The following is a 21,569-nucleotide window of genomic DNA, read 5'->3' on the forward strand; positions in this document are numbered from 1 at the left end:
ATTAACAAAATTAACAAAATTTATGTTTTCTTCCCACAAATAGAGCTTTCTTATGGTGGTATTTGATCTGTGGTTTTTATTTTTTGCGCTATAAACAAAAAAAGAGCGACAATTTTGAAAAAAATATATATATATATTTTTCTGCTATGAAACATATCCAATAAAAAAAACTGTAAAAAAATTGAATTTCTTCATCAGTTTAGACCAACATGTATTCTGCTACATATTTTTGGTAAAAAAAAAAACAATAAGCGTATATTGATTTATTTATTTATTTTTTATTCTTTTTTACTAGTAATGGCAGCGATCAGCAACTTTTAGTGGGACTGCGATATTGCCAAGACCACTGAATGCTCAGTTCTTGGGTTTCAGTGAGCACTGACAGTGAGATCTGTCAGTCACCAGCTCTCTGCTCTACCCTTCCAGCGCCGCTCACCGGAGTTTTGGACTGTGCATGGGCCAGGAGCAGCTGGTTCAGGCTCTTAGCGAGAGACAGAACTCCGATGAACCATAGGAGAAGTAGGACCAAAAATCTCAGTGTGCCCTGAATGCGGAGCATCACTGTGCATGTGCAGTGAGGTCATCAGCTAGAGCCAATGTGAATATCTCTTAAACATCACAAGTTTGGGAGATATTCACGGTACCTACGGGTAAAACTTACTATAAATGTACCTGTAGGTACAAATTTTAAATAACAGTTTACTAACACTGTAAATGACTATGTTTAAACAACACATTGCCCACTCAACTTTTGGGCAACATTACCCCCTATAAAGAGTGGTATGATGAATATGGAAGGATGGTTGAGATGCTCGTTGACTTGCTGTCAAAACGTGTTGAAGTGAAAGAACAACAAAGCCCTTGTACACATGGTCGGACATTCCGACAACAAAATCCATCAGATTTTGTCCAACGGATTTTGTCCGAAACTGGTGTTGCATACACACGGTCGGACAAAGTCCGATCGTTCGGAACTTGATGACGTAATTTCGTTACGACGGGACTACGTTCAGGCTAGTAGCCAATAGCTTTGGTCTCGTAATTTGATCTGAGCATGCGTGGCACTTTGTCCGATCGGAATTCTCTACAAACGATCGGACAAAGTCCGATTGGATCATGTTGTTGGAAAATTTTATAGCCCAGCTCTAAAACTTTGTCGGTCGGATATTCCGATGGAAACAGTCCAATGGAGCCCACACATGGTCGGATTATCCGACAACACGGTCCGATCGGACATTTTCTGTCGGAATGTCCGACCATGTGTACAAGGGCAAAGAGATATAAAGTGTTTAAAGACCAATTAGAAGCTTGTGATCTATGACCTGAAATTAAAGGGCCAATGGCAGCTCAGTAGAACTAGAGATCTTCCAATAGCCTGTCTGCAACTGCACATAGAAAAGGAGAAAAACAGCCATAGCAATAGCACCTTAAAATCCTTAAAGTGGACCTTACATCTCAAATGGAAGTTAAATTTGTTTGCCAGCCCTGTTCTATCTGTAAACACAGGGGCGGCACAGTGGTGTAGTGGTTAGCACTCTCACCTAGCAGTAAAAAAGGGTCGCTGGTTCAAATCCCAACCACAACACTACCTGCCTTGAGTTTGCATGTTCTCTCTGTGCCTGCATGGGTTTCCTCTGGGTACCCCGGTTTCCTCCCACACTCCAAAGACATGCAGGTAGGTTAATTGGCTTCTGTCCAAAATTGGCCCTAGTATATGAATGGGGACCTTGGATTGTGGGCTCCTTGAGGGGGACCAATGTGAGTGTGCAATGGATAGGGGTAGATAGGGTAGGGGTAGACACTCACTCAGGTTGAACTGTATGGACTAATGTCTTTATTCAACCTTACTAACTATGAAACTATGAAACACTATTCACCCCCCAAAAAATATTTCCTTTAGCCCTGACCTCCAACACTTCCAAGTGGCCAGGTTAATTCACAGAGACGGTAGACCCAGCCCATTAAAAAAAAAAAAGAGCATTTTCTGTTTCAATTGTTTTTATTGAATGTTTTTGAAGAGTAAAGAAGAAACATTACAAAGCAGAGCAGCGAACAATTTTTGCTAAGCTCTGTACATTCGAAAACATAAGTACATCATAGAAAAAAAAATTATAAAAGAGGAGAAACACCATGGTGTCCCCTACAAAGATGGAGACCAAATATATGATAAATAGCTACTTAACATAGCCCCATAATGCCCTAAGGAATGAATGAGGGGCATTGCAGAGATACTGCACCTTACCAGGTCCACCTGTGATATACAAAAAAGTATTTAGTCAGCCACTAACTGTGCAAGTTCTCCCACTAAAAAAGATGAGAGAGGCCTGTAATTGTCATCATAGGTATACCTCAACTATGAGAGACAAAATGTGGACACAATTTCAGACAATCACATTGTCTGATTTGGAAAGAATTTATTTGCAAATTATGGTGGAAAATAAGTATTTGGTCAATATCAAAAGTTCATCTCAATACTTTGTTATATATGCTTTGTTGGCAATGACAGAAGTCAATCGTTTTTTGTAAGTCTTCACAAGGTTGTCACACACTGTTGCTGGTATGTTGGCCCATTCCTCCATGCAGATCTCCTCTAGAGCAGTGATGTTTTGGGGCTGTCACTGGGCAACACGGACTTTAAACTCCCCAAAGGTTGTCTATGGGGTTGAGATCTGGTGACTGGCTAGACCACTCCAAGACCTTGAAATGCTTCTTACGAAGCCGCTCCTTCGTTGCCCAGATGGTGTGTTTGGGATCATTGTCATGCTGAAAGACCCAGCCATGTTTCATCTTCAATGCCCTTGCTGATGGGAGGAGGTTTGCACTCAAAATCTCATGATACATGGCCCCATTCATTCTTTCATGTACACGGATCAGTCACCCTGTTCCCTTTGCAGAGAAACAGCCCCAAAGCATGATGTTGCCACTCCCATGCTTCACAGTAGGTATGGTGTTCTTTGGTTGCAACTCAGCATTCTCTCTCCTCAAAACACGATGTAGGTGACCAAATACTTATTTTCCACCATAATTTGCAAATAAATTCTTATCATCCTATGAAATCCTTTCATCTTTTTTAGTGGGAGAACTTGCACAATTGGTGGCTGACTAAATACTTTTTTGCCCCACTGTATGTACAGACTATGGGATTTAACACATCATGTGTGTGACCTCTATGAAGAGATCTTTAGAATGAAAAAACTTTTAGCTTATGCTATACGATTCAAATGCTCCCCCCATTGTCATACAACTTTTTTGGTCATTTATGTGGGGATTACAACCCCCCATTACCGACAATTTGTTGAACATAGGTAAGAAAAGGATATAAGAGGGGGGAAAGAATCGGTTACAGGACTGACAGTGAACGTAAAATGGAAAAGAAGAAGGTATATATATATATATATATATATATATATATATATATATATATATATATATATATATATATATATATATATATATATATATTTCGTGTAGTGTATGTGTATGGGTAAAGTTTGGGTAAAGTAAAATTTTGAAAACACATAGGGTGTGCTCTTCAGGAGCCTGCCGCTACAAGTATAAATATATATATATATATATATATATATATATATATTCATACACTGCCTGCACTGTATATATAGTCTGTGTGTGTGTATATGTATATATATACAGTGGTGTGAAAAAGTGTTTGCCCCCTTCCTCATTTCCTGTTCCTTTGCATGTTTGTCACACTTAAGTGTTTCGGAACATCAAACCAATTTAAACAATAGTCAAGGACAACACAAGTAAACACAAAATGCAATTTGTAAATGAAGGTGTTTATTATTAAAGGTGAAAAAAAATCCAAACCATCATGGCCCTGTGTGAAAAAGTGATTGCCCCCCTTGTTAAAACATACTATAACTGTGGTTGTCCACACCTAAGTTCAATTTCTCTAGCCACACCCAGGCCTGATTATTGCCACACCTGTTCACAATCAAGGCATCACTTAAATAGGAGCTGCTTGACACAGTAAGGTCCACCAGAAGATCCTTAAAAGCTACACATCATGCCGAGACCCAAAGAAATTCAGGAACAATTGAGAAAGAAAGTAATTGAGATCTATCAGTCTGGAAAGGGTTATAAAGCCATTTCCAAAGCTTTGGGAATCCAGCGAACCACAGTGAGAGCCATTATCCACAAATGGCGAAGACATGGAACAGTGGTGAACCTTCCCAGGAGTGGCCGGCCGCCCAAAATTACCCCAAGAGCGCAGCGACAACTCATCCAAGAGGTCACAAAAGACCCCACAACAACGTCCAAGGAACTGCAGGCCTCACTTGCCTCAGTTAAGGTCAGCGTTCATGCCTCCACCATCAGGAAAAGACTGGGCAAAAATGGCCTGCATGGCAGAGTTCCAAGGAGAAAACCACTGCTGAGCAAAAAGAACATCAAAGCTCGTCTCAATTTCTCCACAACACATCTTGATGATCCCCAAGACTTTTGGGACAACATTCTGTGGACCGATGAGACAAAAGTGGAACTCTTTGGAAGGTGTGTGTCCAAGTATATCTGGCGTAGAAGGAACACTGCATTTCAGAAAAAGAACATTATACCAACAGTAAAATATGGTGGTGGTAGTGTGATGGTCTGGGGCTGTTTTGCTGCTTCAGGACCTGGAAGACTTGCCGTGATAAAAGGAACTATGAATTCTGCTGTCTACCAAGAGATCCTGAAGGAGAATGTCCGACCATCTGTTCGTGTACTCAAGCTGAAACGAACTTGGGTTCTGCAGCAGGACAATGATCCTAAACATACCAGCAAGTCCACCACCGAATGGCTGAAGAAAAACAAAATGAAGACTTTGGAGTGGCCTAGCCAAAGTCCTGACCTGAATCCTATTGAGATGTTGTGGTATGACTTTAAAAAGGCCGTTCATGCTCGAAAACCCTCTAATGTAACTGAATTAGGACAATTCTGCAAAGACGAGTGGGCCAAAATTCCTCCAGGACGCTGTAAAAGCCTCATTGCACGTTATCGCAAACGCTTGGTTGCAGTTGTTGCTGCTAAGGGTGGCCCAACCAGTTATTAGGTTTAGGGGGCAATCACTTTTTCACACAGGGCCATGATGGTTTGGATTTTTTTTCACCTTTAATAATAAACACCTTCATTTACAAATTGCATTTTGTGTTTACTTGTGTTGTCCTTGACTATTGTTTAAATTGGTTTGATGTTCCGAAACACTTAATTGTGACAAACATGCAAAGGAACAGGAAATGAGGAAGGGGGCAAACACTTTTTCACACCACTGTATATATATATATATATATATACATATATATATATATATATATATATATATATATATACATATATATATATATATATATATATATGTGTGTGTGTATATGCTTGTAGCGGCGGGCTCCTGAAGAGCAAGCGCTATGTGTTTTCAAAATTTAACTTTACCCAAACTACAGTTTGGTTTGGGTCTATTTGTGTAAATTTGACTTTTGTGTCAGTCTGACTGGACTGTGAGATGTTCAGCCTGGCCGCAGGGGGCACTGTCTCTGGTGAGCAGGCGTGGAACTATGGTTTGGTCAGGCGCTTAAGTTACTATCTTTCGGAGTCAGGTCAGTGGGAGTGGTCCTCTTGCTGTGTCCTCTGGGAGAGGGTATTTAAGATGCAGACGTTACATGGTTCAGGGTTCCGGTCCAGTATGAAGTGCTGATTACATGGTCCTGGTTCTCCTGACCAGCCCCCAAGAAGGCTATGGCCTGGGGTGCAGTTCCACCCGACTTTAATGCCCCGGGACTGGCTAGCCCAAGGCATTGAAACTAAGGAAGGATTCTGAGGTGGATGGGTGCTGTCTCCGGTCCGGGAGAGACCCATTGGACTTCGAGCATTCCAGGGGAGGACTCTTTAGAAGAACAGCACATGTGAGTTTGGTTTTCTTAACAAGAGCCTGGAAGGGCTGAAGTAACCGAGAGAATCCGGTCTTGTGGATATCGCCAAGTAGGCTGAAAGATCCAGGTATCCTACAAGTGTTCTACAGCTAGTTTCCTACATGTTCTGCAACAACGTCTGTGACAAAGACTTTGTTTTTGAGTAAGCACCTTGTTGGCTGCTAGGCCTTGTGAAAGAGCAAATGGCTATTCTCTGGATGCAGTCAAAGTAAGCAAGTTCCTTAACGTTTATAGACTTTGACATTGAGAGTACCTGAATTCCTTCCCAACCCTCTGATCCCAAGTTAAAAGACTGTTCAATGGTTGAAGTTTGCAAATAAAATCCATTCAAGTGGATCTATTTTCAGTCTCAAGTTACTGGGTCACCTACCAAGGGACATCCCCTAGACGTGCAACAAGAAGAAGCGGAAGGTGGGGGTGGGCCCAAAAATTACCAGCAGCTCCTTTGGGGGTTAGTGCTACATACTAAACTGCCTGCAGGCCACTAATTAAGCTGCCACTAGCTAACGTTCTCTCATTCAGAACACTATATGGTGTGGGGCGTGGACTTAGCCCCCTGAGCCATGATTGGCTAAAGGCACCCTGCCTTTGGCCAATCATGGCTCTCACAGCAGAGTGCGATGTGATTAGCCAAAGCATGCAGGTCAGGTGCATGCTTTGGCCAATCACCAGACATCTATGCACTGCGATCTCGCAGTGCATTATGGGGAGTTCGCTCAAATTTCCTTGCGAACGCCCCATAATGTTCGGGATTCGGCGAGCAGGCAAACACTCGATGTTCAAGTCGAACTTACTTTCGACTCAAACTGTTTTTTTTTTCCTGAACTATCGATCATATTTAAATTTGCATTGTACAAAACATTTGAATGTGATGGGTTGCAGGCAGCAAGGCAACAAAACTGTTTTAATTTAATCCCTTTTGAAAATTTTAACCTGACAGTTTAAATCAGACACAGTGATAGTTTTTTTCTAATCTTAACCTGACAGGTTAAATCAAACTAGTTGCTATAAACACCACAACAGCAATCTTTCAAGCACGTTTTCTATATAAAATCTAGTGTCTCTGCCTTCATTTATTACACAGCTCAGAAATAGTCAAAGAAAAGTCATTTGAATTGAAATATTTCTTATTTACTTCCAGCCAGCATCTGGAGCATTAGACTGCATTTGACTTAGCTCAAATACAGAATTGAAATAAATGACAAACAAGATAAAAAAAATGAGCTTAAAAACCTATAAACCTAAAAATAAAATACAGTTGACCCTAAAACATTACAGTTTCCCAGTAAGAGTATTTTATATTTCTTTTGAGCTACAGTACATAGCAGTTCATATTATTCTCTTCCCCTGAAAGCAGCTTACAATGTAATGTTCTTATTTCTATCCTACAAACGCACGCAATAGAAGTTTGGATTTTAGCCAAAAACCAGAGCGCCTAGAAAAAATACAAACGGATAAGAAGAATACTATATGAAATGAAGTCTTATAGTGAGGAATGTACAAGTACCCATCATGTGGATATCAGTTGGACAAATTAAATAAATCAGCAGTCATTTGGGTTACAGTAAGGCTGGGTTCACACTGGAGCGGCTACGAGAACCGGATGTGATTCGCACCGCACTGCAGTGCAAATCACATCCGATCTCTGTTCGATGCGAGTTCAGCCATACAGATAGTATGGCTGAATTCACATCGCACCCGCCGCAAACTCGCACGGGACCCTTTTTTTGGTCCGCAGCAGAATCGGATCGCATGGGTGTTCACACCATGCGATCTGATTCCTGTCCGAGTTTGCAGATCGCACTGCGATATGCAAACTGATCTGGGGGTGTCATTAAGGTTTCACTGACACTCCCAGCAGTCCGCATAGGGCAGTGTGAACTGCCGGCGGGAGGCATGCGATGCGGGAACCCGCCGCGGATTCGCGGCGTTCCCGCATCGCTTCAGTGTGAACCCAGCCTAAAATACCAAAGTTAGTCATTTTTAGGACAGGGCCTCTTTTCTATTTATGTGTCAAAAAACTGACCTTTTTATATCTTTTTTTATCTATTTATATAAAATCATTATTTTATAAATACACATTTTATACAGAGGACACCAATAACACTAGGTTTGCAGAGCACTAGGAATTTTCTCAGCACAGCTATAGCTTTTAGTTTTTTAAAGTGACTATAAATGCATTTTCTTTTATTAACCACTCGCCGCCAAATCACGTACCTGTCCGTCATTTGATTTCAGGGGGTAGCTTCAGGAATCACCCCGGACGGCTCTCTTTTACTAGCAACCAATGCGGCTAAGCAGCCACTCAATTGTTATTAAAAGCAGCTGGATGTGACCCCCCCCCTCCTCCCGCCACCTTCCACCGATCCGTCCAGGTCTTCCTTCCCACCAAGACCCGAGTGACCTGCTGGCTGGCCAGAGACCTGAAGAAAGCCAGAATTGGCTTTGATCAGGTCTCGGATGTAGTAACCCAGAAGTGACGTCATGACATCACTTCCGATTTACTGGAATCTTCGAGATTTTAAAATAATCAAAAGTGAAATGAAGATTTTTGTGTTTTGAATGCTTTCCAGTGCAAAGGAGGAATTTTGATCCCTCTATGGGAATACCTGACACATGATTATTGCTGTCACAAGGGACGTTTTATCCACTTGACCATTGGGCACTAAAACCCTCTTCCTAATCAGACCAATTTTCAGCTTTTGGTGCTCTCACATTTTGAATGACAATTACTCAGTCATGCAACACTGTACCTATATGAAATGTTTGTCCTTTTTTTTCGCACAAATAGAGCTTTCTTTTGGTGGTATTTAATCACCGCTGAATTTTTTATTTTTTGCGCTATAAATCAAAAAATTATTGCAGAGTATTGGCGAGTATTGGCGAGTATTGGCGAGTATTGGCAGAGTATTGGCAGAGTAGTGCAGAGTATTGGCAGAGTATTGGTAGAGTATTGGCAAAGTATTGCAGAATAGTGACAGAGTGTTGTAGAGTATTGGCAGAGTATTGCAGAGTAATGCAGAGTATTGGTAGAGTATTGGCAAAGTATTGCAGAGTATTGGCAGAGTATTGGCAGAGTATTGGCAGAGTTTTGGCAGAGTATTGGCAGAGTTTTGGCAGAGTATTGACAGAGTATTGTAGAGTATTGACAGAGTATTGGCAGAATATTGCATAGTATTGGCAGAGTATGGTGGAGTATGGCGGAGTATTGCGGAGTATTGCGGAGTATTGCGGAGTATTGCAGAGTATGGCGGAGTATGGCGGAGTATTGCGGAGTATTGCGGAGTATTGCGGAGTATGGCGGAGTATGGCGGAGTATGGCGGAGTATTGCGGAGTATTGGAAGAGTATTGCAGAGTATTGTAGAGCAGTGGTCATCAACCCTGTCCTCAGGGCCCACTAACAGGCCAGGTTTTATGTATTACCTTGGGGGAGATGCAGACTAGAATACTGCAATCACTGAGCAGCAAATTATATCACCTGTTATGTATTTCAGTTATCTTGAAAACCTGGCCTGTTATTGGCCCTGAGTACAGGGTTGATGACCACTGTTGTAGAGTATTGGCAGAATATTGCAGAGTATTTCAGATTATTGGCAGAGTACTGCAGATTATTGGCAGAGTATTGCAGAGTATTGGCATAGTATTGGCAGAGTACTGCAGAGTATTGCAGAGTATGGGCAATGAGCAGCACTGTGGGCACTACAGATCCAGCCCACAGCACTGCTGCAAACAATCACTCCCCTCTCCCCCCTCTCCACTCACACTGTAGGGAGGGGAGGGAGGAACCGGCATCATGACGCCGGTTTGTTCACAAGTGATCGCTCCGTCATTTGAAAGAGGGATCACGTGATAAACGGCCGCTACCAGCGGCCATTTACCATAATCTGTGATGCGCAGGGACTACCGGACTCGGCAGTTATGGATTTTGCCAGGAGTGTGCCCCAGGGGGCGCGCAGGAGCAAGATTCTGTGAGGACATCCTCACAGAATAAGCCGATTGCGCTCTAGCTGCCTTTCGACTATGGCCTGGTTGGCAAGTGGTTAAGGGAAATTTTAAGTGCCCCCATCCTCCCCGTAAAAAGGCGAATGTGTGCATCTGTCCTGAATGAATGCAAACCATGATCGTCCCACACATGTGAGGTATCACCGCAAATGTCAGATCATGGGCAGTAATTCTAGCACTAGACCTCCTCTGTATATCTACAGTGGTAACCTGTAAAGACTTTGAAAGTGTGGATATATGGATAGCAAAATGAACGTATTTTGCCATCTTCGGTGTGATATCATCTTTTATATTTTACAAAATGGATTATGTATTGTGTTTTTTTGCATTCAAATTTTAGAAAGTGTATTTTTTTCCTCAAAAACAGCTTTTGAAAAACTTCTGCGCAAATACTGTGGGACATAAAAAATTGAAAATCCCACCCTTTTTTTTCCCCTAGGGTCTCTGCTAAAAAAAAAAAAAAAAGTATAATATTTGGGTGTTTTAAGTAATTTTCTTGCAAAAATACTGGATTTAAGGTCTGGTCTTCAAATGGTTAACAAACATGTTGGGGTCCCCCCCGCGGGCCTTCTGGTATCCCCACCCCCCTTCCCACCGAACGCCCACCATAGAAAAGCGCTGGTTACAGGGGCACTCATAAGGGGCTTGCTCTCGAGCTGGCTCTGTGTGTCCATTGGCCCCATCCCCCATTCCCTTCTCACTGGTTGCGATTGACAGCAGCTTTACTATTACTTCCCACAAATAAAAGAGCTCTATGAATAGAGAATAGGTAGATGAATGAAAGGTCCATCACCTCCATTCATAGATTGCGGAAAGTGATAGTACAGCAGAAAGGCACACCTCCCAACATTTTGAGATTGGAATGAGGCACACCTATAAGAAAAATTATGCAGGCATAGAACACACCCCTTGCCACGCCCCCTTAAAGGAAAATTGTACAAAAAAACAAGATTGGTTAAACCCACAAAAGATTTTTTTACCACTTCTATTCCTTTATATTGGCTTTTGGCATTTCCAAATGCAGCAATTTAGAAATCAGATGAAAGGTTTAGTGCTGGAAAACACTTTTTGATAGATAAAAAGTGCATTTAATATACAACTATATAGATCAGACCAAAATGAGGGACAAATGAGGAGGAATGAGGGACGGAGGGACATTGCTCCAAATCAGGGACAGTCCCTCCAAATCAGGGACAGTTGGGAGCAATGGAAAGGGGCGGGCATAGTTGGCACTTTTGATGACTGCCTGTGACAGGTTCATCGGCTTCTATTAAATCACCGGTAGATCACAGCTGTGGGGGTATCCCAAGGGGGCAAAGGAATAAAGATTTCAATTAACATACCAGCCACCGGCATGAGGAACACTCCTCATTCATTGCAAGTACCGTCCTCCGTGATGAATAATATATATATTTCACTAAACATAAGCTTTGATGATCTTGTACTATGGCAGCAAAATCAAACAGCCATTTGGACAGCAGTCTCTAATATTAGTCTCCTGTAATAAGCTTCTTCCTCCAACATGAAAAGCACTTGTAACATTTCATTCCTTTCTTCTACAGTGTAATTTCATGTAATGATACCTCTTTTATAGAAGAAAGTTTCAAGAAACACACTCTAAGATTTCTTTTTTGCTTTATTTTCTTTTTTTTCTTTAAATAGAAACAGTATTGGTTGGTTTCTAATACAAATTCCATGAAGATAGAGCCCCTGACATGAACTAACCCTACGGCCCCAAAGCTGCAGAGTCATGGTGCAAGCAACTCTCATTTCCCATCTTGGCAAAGATGTTATAGTGTAAATTTTAACAAAGCCGCAACCCTCTATGTACCCTACCGCATACCTCCCAACATTTTGAGATGGGAATGAGGGACACCTACTAGCAAACGTATGTAGGCATAGGACATGCTTCTTGCCACACCCTCTGAAAGGAGAATTAACCAAAAAAAAAAAGGTTAATTAACCACTTGCCGACCAGCCACCGCTGTGGTACTGCAGCAGAATGGCACAGCTGGGCGAAACGACGTTATGTAACCATTAGGGGTGTGCTCCCCAACACCCCCCCCCCCCCCCGCTCACCCCCTGAGCACAGTTTCTGGTTCTCTGAGGGGCAAACAGACAGTTCGTCTGTTCATACAGAGTATGAACAGCGATCTGTCATCTCCCCTGCACAGTCCCTTCCCCCCTTCAGTTAGAACACAGTTAACCCCTTGATCGCCCCCCCCCCCCCCGTGTTAACCCCTTTACTGCAAGTAACATTTTTTCATAATCAATGCATTTTTATAGCACTGATTGCTGTATAAATGACAATGGTCCCACAAAAGTGTCAAAATTGGTCGACGTGTCCGCCATAATGTCGCAGTCCCGATAAAAATCGCAGATCGCCACAATTACTAGTAAAGAAAAATAATAAAAATGCCAGAAAACTATCCCCTGTTTTGTAGACGGTATAACTTCGTCAAGCCGATCAATATACGCTTATTGCAATTTTTTTTACCAAAAATATGTAGAAGAAAACATAACGGCCTAAACTGAGGAAAAAAACTTTTTTTTAATATATATTTTTGGGGGATGTGTGTTTCGGATCTTTGTCCTGCTATATAACCCAAGTGCACTTGAGATTGAGGTCACAAACTGATGGCCGACATTTTCCTTTAGGATTTTCTGGTAGAGCTCAGAATTCATGGTTCCATCAATTATAGTAAGTAGTCCGGGTCCTGAAACTGCAAGGTCCATCACGCTACCACCACCATGTCTGACTGTTGGTATGATGTTCTTGTTATGAAATGCTGTATTAGTTTTATGCCAGATGTAAAAAACGCACACCTTCCAAAAAGTTACATTTTTGTCTCATCAGTCCACAGAATATTCGCCTAAATGTCTTGGGGATAATCAAGATGTTTTTTGGTAAATGTGAGATGAGCCTTTGTGTTCTTTTTGGTCAGCAGTGGTTTCAGCCTTGGAGCTCTCCCATGGATGCCATTTTTGCCCAGTCTCTTTCTTATTGTTGAATCATGAACACTGATCTTACCTGAGGCAAGTGAGCCCTGCAGTTCTTTAGATGTTGTTCTTTTATGACCTCCTGGATGAGTCGTCGTCAGTCTTGGAGTCATTTTTGTAGGCCTGTCATTCCTGGGAAGTTTCGCCACTGTTCCAAGTTATCTCCATTTGTGGATAATGGCTCTCCCCGTGGTTCGCTGGAGTTCCAAAGCCTTAGAAATGGCTTTGAAACCTGGCCTAGGCCGATATATGTACATTACTTTGTTTCTAATCAGTTTTTTTAGATTGTGTCATGATGTCTGGCTTCTTGTGATCTTCACTTTGTCAGACAGCTTCTATTTATGTGATTTCTTTTTTTTTTTATTCAACAGGTCTGGGTGTGGCAAGTGAAATTTAACTCAGATTTCCCAAAAATTGTGGTTTATCACAGTTCATTCATTATTCAGAATGGGAGGGGGCAATTACTTTTTCACATAGGACCAGGCAGGTTTAAACAGCTTTTTTCCCTTAATAAATTAAATAATATTTTAAAAACAGCATCTTGGATTTATTCAGGTAATCTTTGTGTAATATTAACATTTGTTTGATGATCTGAATCATTTAAGTGTGAGAAATATGCAAAAAATAAAATAAAAAAGCAAATACTTTTTCACAGAACTGTATATATATTTAGTACATATATGTAGCGCCTACCTCAACTTTCCGGGAGCCTGGTGGTGAACCCCTGGAGGTGGGGAGGGCTGACATACTTTCTCAGGGTGCAGGTTACTAGGCATGGTGGGTGATGAACAAAATAGAAATGGGGCGCCAGTCACTTTTATGCTTAAACAAAGAGAAGTTTATTTCTCACAAACAGGAAAAATGTGGGAGATATATATATATATATATATATATATATATATATATATATAGCTATATCTATATATATATATATATATATATATATATATATATATATATATATATATTTATATATTTGAGATAGATAGACATAGATAGATAGAGATATCTATCTATCTATCGGCGTCTAACACACGCCGGCGTATAACATGCACCCCAAGTTTAGGAGGGAATTTAAAAGAAAAAAACTTTTAGGAGGGAAGTTTAAAGAAAAAAACTTACATTTAAATGCTAATCAATGCAGCCTTATCAGTGTCATTTGCAGCCTTGCATTGCAGCCTTGTCAGTCATTTGCAGCCTTGCATTTAGCCTTGTCAGTCATTTGCAGTCTTTTCAGTGTGTTTGCCATTTAAAAATGGCGCAGCAGAGATACAGAGCGGATGTCCTGTGTATCTCGGCGGCGCTCGGTAGTTCTCGGCTGTTCTTGGCGGCTTTCGGGTATTTTCGGCCGTTCTCGACTATTTTTGGCTGTTCTCTGCAATTTCGGCCACACTCGACCATTCTCGGCGGCTTTTGGCTTTCCAAAAGCTGCAGAGAACGGCCGAGTGCAGCCAAAAATAGCCTAGAATGGCCGAAAATAGCTGTGAACGGCCTAATAGCCGAAAATACCCGGAAGCCACGGAGAACGCCAGAAAGGATTAGAAACAGCGGTGGATTGGCGTATAACAGGCACCCCAAATTTCCCCCTGATTTTAGGGGGGAAAAGTGCGTGTTATACGCCGATAAATACGGTATATATAGATATGTAGATATCTAGATATACCTCTCTCTCTCATATATATATATATATATATTGTAAGGGATCTTCCCGGGGTAGGGTGTGTTTGGAAACAGTTCACAGCAGACTTGGAATTTATAAAGCAGATCTTGGCGTTTATTCGTGGTACAAACAGTCCAGCAAACAAAATATACAGCAACACCGTGCTTTCTAAGTACAACAAAAATAAAAGTCCTAGCCCGGCTGGGCGCTTACTAACAGGTTCTGCTCACCTATCTGACACTTACAAACACAGCGTCTTTCGCCTGGATATCGCAGGGTGAGTTTTAGCTCCAGCAGTGGCTGTGCTTGCAGCTTCCTTCAACACACAGATTGTTCATTCCCTGGCTGAGAGCAATCACCTGCAGACCCTGCAGAGCCTTTAGCTTCCCAGGCTAATTAGGATCAAAGCTCACCTGATCCCAAACCCAGAACTGGATCGGGGGATGTGGAATGACAGGTCCCTCTACCAAACCTACCTGCCATTCCATATAAACCCAGGCCCGGCAAAATTAAATAACAACTCAGCAGCATATCGCTGCTGAGAAACTGATCCATCCTGGATTTACCATCTCACACTGTGTAGCAACCTAGGTGAGATGTACACCCCCTCGATCACTTCTCCAGTGACATGTCTACATATCCCCCCCCTCTTTTTCAGACCGGAGGGCTGAGCCTTTTGTCCCCACAGACAACTTACCCTTGACAATGCGTCAGCATTTTCCTGTAATTTCCCTGGCCTGTGTTCCACAGTGAAATTAAAGTTTTGTAGGGAGAGAAACCATCTAGTCACTCTTGCATTTCTCTCCTTGTTTAACTTCATCCATGTTAGGGGGGCATGGTCTGTCACCAACTTGAATTTCCTGCCTAGCAAGTAATACTTTAACGATTCTAGGGCCCACTTTACTGCCAAACATTCTCGCTCCACAATGGCATAATTTTTCTCGGCCGGGGTTAGTTTTCTACTCAAGTACGTCACTGGATGCTCCTCACCATTCACTACTTGTGAGAGTACTGCACCTAAGCCTGTGTTAGAGGCATCTGTCTGGACCAGAAATTCTCGCCTGAAATCGGGGGTAACTAAGACAGGTGGTTGGCACAAGGCAGACTTAAGGCTTTGGAAAGCCTTCTCGGCCTCTGGGGTCCACGTGACCATTGCTGTCTTTCCGCCCTTTGTCAAGTCAGTTAGTGGAGCAGCAACTGAGGCAAAGTTCGGCACAAATCTACGGTAATACCCCGTAATACCCAGGAAAGCTCTAACCTGTTTCCTTGTCAGGGGTCTAGGCCAATTCTGTATTGCCTCAATTTTATTTAGCTGTGGCTTAATCAACCCTCTCCCAATAATGTAGCCTAGATATTTGGCCTCTTCTAGGGCTAGAGCACACTTCTCGGCATTTATGGTCAACCCCGCATCACTTATGGCATCCAACACGGCCTGTACCTTACAGAGGTGACTTTCCCAATCAGGGCTAAAAATGACCACATCATCGAGGTAGGCAGCTGAGTAATCACGATGTGGTCGCAGAATCAAGTCCATCAACCTCTGGAAAGTTGCAGGCGCTCCATGTAACCCGAATGGCATCACTACATACTGGAATAGCCCATCAGGGGTGGAGAATGCAGTTTTCTCTTTAGCCTCACCAGAAAGTGGAATCTGCCAGTAGCCCTTTGTGAGATCGAGGGTGGTTATGTACCTGGCGTTACCCAACTTCTCAATCAACTCATCTACCCTGGGCATAGGATACGCATCGAACTTGGAGATCTCATTCAACTTTCTGAAATCGTTACAGAACCTCCAAGTTCCATTGGGCTTTGGGATTAGCACAATTGGGCTGGACCATTCACTCTGTGACACCTCAATTACCCCCAGAGCAAGCATACGTTTTACCTCGGCAGATACGGCTTCCCTACGTGCCTCGGGTATCCTATAGGGCTTAAGGTTTACTCTGCTTCTAGGCTCAGTTTCAATGTGATGATGGATGAGGTGTGTACGCCCTGGGAGGTCAGAGAACTTGTTTTTGTTTTTCTGTAAAAATTCCTGAGCCTCCTGTTTCTGTGACACTGATAGAGTATCACCTACCTTGACTGGAGGGATTGGTGGTGACAAATTATTAACAGTATTTGTCGCCACCAAGGATTCCCTGTCTTTCCAGGGCTTGATCAAGTTTATGTGATAAACTTGGAAAGGCTTCCTTCTACCTGGTTGGTGCACCTTGTAGTTCACCTCACTGACCTTTTCAACAATTTCATAGGGACCTTGCCACTTCGCCAAGAATTTACTCTCAACAGTGGGGACTAGTATAAGGACCCTATCGCCTGGGTTGAATGTCCTGATTCTTGCGGACCGGTTGTAAATTCTACTTTGGGCCTCTTGAGCCCTCTGGAGGTGTTCCCTTACCAGGGGCATTACAGTCGCTATACGGTCCTGCATTTGTGCTACATGCTCAATAACACTCTTGTATGGGGTGGACTCATTCTCCCATGTCTCTTTTGCAATGTCTAGTAGACCCCTAGGGTGATGACCATAGACCAACTCGAATGGTGAGAACCCTGTGGACGCTTGGGGCACCTCCCTAATAGCAAACATGAGGTAGGGTAATAAATGATCCCAGTCACGACCATCTTTTGCCACCACTTTCTTCAACATATGTTTCAAAGTTTTATTAAATCTCTCCACCAATCCGTCCGTCTGGGGGTGGTATACAGAGGTACGGATGTGTGAGATTTTAAATAGTCTGCATAATTCCTTCATTACTTTCGACATAAATGGCGTACCTTGGTCAGTTAGGATTTCTTTGGGGATCCCAGTCCTAGAGAACATATAAAACAACTCACGTGCAATTGTTTTAGATGCAGTGTTTCTTAAGGGTACAGCCTCAGGATAGCGGGTCGCATAATCCAGGACTACCAAAATATACTGGTGTCCTCTAGCTGACTTTACAATGGGACCCACTAAATCCATGGCAATACGCTCAAAAGGCACCTCTATAATAGGGAGCGAAACCAAAGGACTGCGAAAATGTCACACTGGGGCACTAACCTGACATGTGGGGCACGACTCACAGTATTTTTTAATGTCATCATATATGGCCGGCCAAAAAAACCTCTGGAGAACCCTCTCTCGCGTTTTGTCAGTCCCCAAGTGTCCCCCAAGAACATGGTTATGTGCCATGTCAAGCACCTGACGCCGGTACGGCTTAGGTACCAGAAGCTGTTCCACAATCTCATCCTTAACCTTATTGACTCTATAGAAAAGATCATTAGTCACCGAAAAATGTGGAAATCTTTTTTCAGCATCTGGTTCCTGAGGTACCCCGTTCATAACAGCAACCTGCTCTCTCGCATTTTTGAGAGTGGGGTCCTGTAATTGTGCAGCCCCAAAATTATCGCTAGACACCTCTAAGTCTAGTATATTTTGCTCAGTGGGAGGAGCCTCCTCCTCCCCAGCCAGGACCTGCAAAGGAAAACAATCATTTTCATCCTGTACACTTTTATCATTCACAGTGGACAAGGCAACCACCTTAGAGGTATCCTCACTCCTTTTGGGGATTTTTCTTTTTTCCCAGAGAGCCCAGAATAAAGGAAAATCGCGCCCCAATATTACATTATGCATGAGGTTTTTAACCACACCCACTTCATATTGTACTGTGCCTTGTTCAGTCCCGACTTTAGCCAGCACTATAGGGTACACTTTTGTATCACCATGTATACACACAACGCTCATATGCTTTTTAGACTCTAAGTCCCCAGTCACCAGGCTAGCATGCACCAAGGTTACAAGGCTTCCTGAGTCCATTAACGCTTTAACAGGAAAGTCATTGATTGTGATGTTGCAGATTTGCGGTTCAGTCTCTAGTCCAGGAACTGCAGCACAAGATGGTTCCGCAAATAGCGACTGACGCCGGCTAGCGTCACATTCCATGGGTTCAGAGGTAAGAGGGCAATGGGCCGACACGTGTCCCGCCTCATGGCATCTCCAATACTGGATAGGGCCTGGTCTCTTTGGCAAGGAGCCCTTTTCAGAGCCCCTTAGCCACCCGGGACCATCACCAGTCTTTTGTCCCTGAGACACCACTTGAGCCCTTTTCCCTCCATCAGCACCCCTCCACACTCCCCCAATAGATGGAAGTCTCTTACCAGCTGACGGCACAGATCTGGCGCTCCGGGGAGGTGAAGATGCTGCAGGAACATCACGGAGGTAGTCCTCAGTCGCCTGGAACCTCTCCACAAGGTTGACAAGTTCGTTTGCATTCTTAGGATCACCTTGTCCCACCCAGCGTTGCAGGTCAGTAGGAAGTGCTCGGAGGTAGCGATCCATCACGACCTTCTCTAGGATTTGTGCAGGAGTAGAAGTGTCTGGCTCCAACCACTTTCTTGCCAAATGGATTAGGTCATACATCTGGGACCTCGCTGATTTGTCCAGACTGTAGCTCCAGTTGCGTACCCTCCGGGCACGGACTGCAGTAGTAACTCCTAGTCGGGCAAGTATCTCCTCTTTTAGCCGAGTATAGTCCTTAACCTCTTGCTCACTGAGGTCATAGTAGGCCTTTTGGGGTTCACCTGTTAAATAGGGCGCAATTACCTCTGCCCACTCAGCGGCTGGTAACTTCTCTCGCTCAGCCACGCGCTCAAATACTGTTAGAAAGGCCTCAACATCGTCCTCAGCAGTCATCTTTTGCAGCGCTTTCTGCACAGTCCTTCTCCCAAAAAAAATCTCTGGAGCGGCTCCCATCACTGTGGGTGGATTAGCAACCACAGGCGCCTCTCGAATTGCTATCAGGTGCTCGATAAGTTGTTGTTGTGCAGCCATGGACTGTTCATGTCGTTGCTGTTGTTGCAAACTCACTTGCATAAACTGCTTCAGCATCTCCTCCATGTTGCTGGACTGTTCTTGGAGTGTAGTTGCAGCTTTCACCCAAGACATAAGCAGCTGTAGCCAAGTCTGTCCACACCGTTGCCCCTAGCAACCGTGTTGCCCGCTACCTCCACCAATTGTAAGGGATCTTCCCGGGGTAGGGTGTGTTTGGACACAGTTCACAGCAGACTTGGAATTTATAAAGCAGATCTTGGCGTTTATTCGTGGTACAAACAGTCCAGCAAACAAAATATACAGCAACACCGTGCTTTCTAAGTACAACAAAAATAAAAGTCCTAGCCCGGCTGGGCGCTTACTAACAGGTTCTGCTCACCTATCTGACACTTACAAACACAGCGTCTTTCGCCTGGATATCGCAGGGTGAGTTTTAGCTCCAGCAGTGGCTGTGCTTGCAGCTTCCTTCAACACACAGATTGTTCATTCCCTGGCTGAGAGCAATCACCTGCAGACCCTGCAGAGCCTTTAGCTTCCCAGGCTAATTAGGATCAAAGCTCACCTGATCCCAAACCCAGAACTGGATCGGGGGATGTGGAATGACAGGTCCCTCTACCAAACCTACCTGCCATTCCATATAAACCCAGGCCCGGCAAAATTAAATAACAACTCAGCAGCATATCGCTGCTGAGAAACTGATCCATCCTGGATTTACCATCTCACACTGTGTAGCAACCTAGGTGAGATGTACACCCCCTCGATCACTTCTCCAGTGACATGTCTACAATATATATATATATATATATATATATATATATTGCATCTTCATATATTAAAATTTCTACCACCATAATTGGTTTACCAATTGGTAACAATGATATCCAGCTGCTATGGTATTGTCAGCATCTTATCCTACATTATTCAGTCTGTATTTTGCAAGAACATGACAGATTGCACAGGATTAAGTGATAGAGAGAACATACAGCCTTCAGCCTACAGAGATATATATAAAAAATGATACATGCACATTAGGGGAGATATTGTGATCTGGCCCACAACAGATTAGGACCTGTAACATTTAAAGGACAATGCATACATGAAACAAGGCATTCACATTCCCTGCAGTTGTCGGGTTGTTATATTGCGGCTTTCATGTTAGTGTTAGCATTATAGCTCCCTGTAGGTCATGTATGTTTCTGTCTGGTTGAAATGCAACAAGTTGCAATGCAGGTGCAGTGCAAATGAAGGTCTTACTAAAGCTGGAAGGTAATACTACAGACTGGTTTCTTATGTTACTTGGGTGCTCTGTTAGGGAGATCTCTGGGTTTGGGCTTTCAATTCTGCACACCCGCAAGAGCAATAATCAAGAAACCCTCCTTTCTTCGCTGAATTACTCATTTAAAATATGGAGAATGTACAGTGGTGTGAAAAAGTGTTTGCCCCCTTCCTCATTTCCTGTTCCTTTGCATGTTTGTCACACTTAAGTGTTTCGGAACATCAAACCAATTTAAACAATAGTCAAGGACAACACAAGTAAACACAAAATGCAATTTGTAAATGAAGGTGTTTATTATTAAAGGTGAAAAAAAATCCAAACCATCATGGCCCTGTGTGAAAAAGTGATTGCCCCCCTTGTTAAAACACACTATAACTGTGGTTGTCCACACCTGAGTTCAATTTCTCTAGCCACACCCAGGCCTGATTATTGCCACACCTGTTCACAATCAAGGCATCACTTAAATAGGAGCTGCTTGACACAGTAAGGTCCACCAGAAGATCCTTAAAAGCTACACATCATGCCGAGACCCAAAGAAATTCAGGAACAATTGAGAAAGAAAGTAATTGAGATCTATCAGTCTGGAAAGGGTTATAAAGCCATTTCCAAAGCTTTGGGAATCCAGCGAACCACAGTGAGAGCCATTATCCACAAATGGCGAAGACATGGAACAGTGGTGAACCTTCCCAGGAGTGGCCGGCCGCCCAAAATTATCCCAAGAGCGCAGCGACAACTCATCCAAGAGGTCACAAAAGACCCCACAACAACGTCCAAGGAACTGCAGGCCTCACTTGCCTCAGTTAAGGTCAGCGTTCATGCCTTCACCATCAGGAAAAGACTGGGCAAAAATGGCCTGCATGGCAGAGTTCCAAGGAGAAAACCACTGCTGAGCAAAAAGA

The sequence above is a fragment of the Lithobates pipiens genome, unplaced genomic scaffold (genome assembly GCF_037356315.1).
Source record: "Lithobates pipiens isolate NorthernLeopardFrog02 unplaced genomic scaffold, aLitPip1_a1.2 Scaffold_30, whole genome shotgun sequence".
In the NCBI taxonomy this organism is placed as follows: Eukaryota; Metazoa; Chordata; class Amphibia; order Anura; family Ranidae; genus Lithobates; species Lithobates pipiens.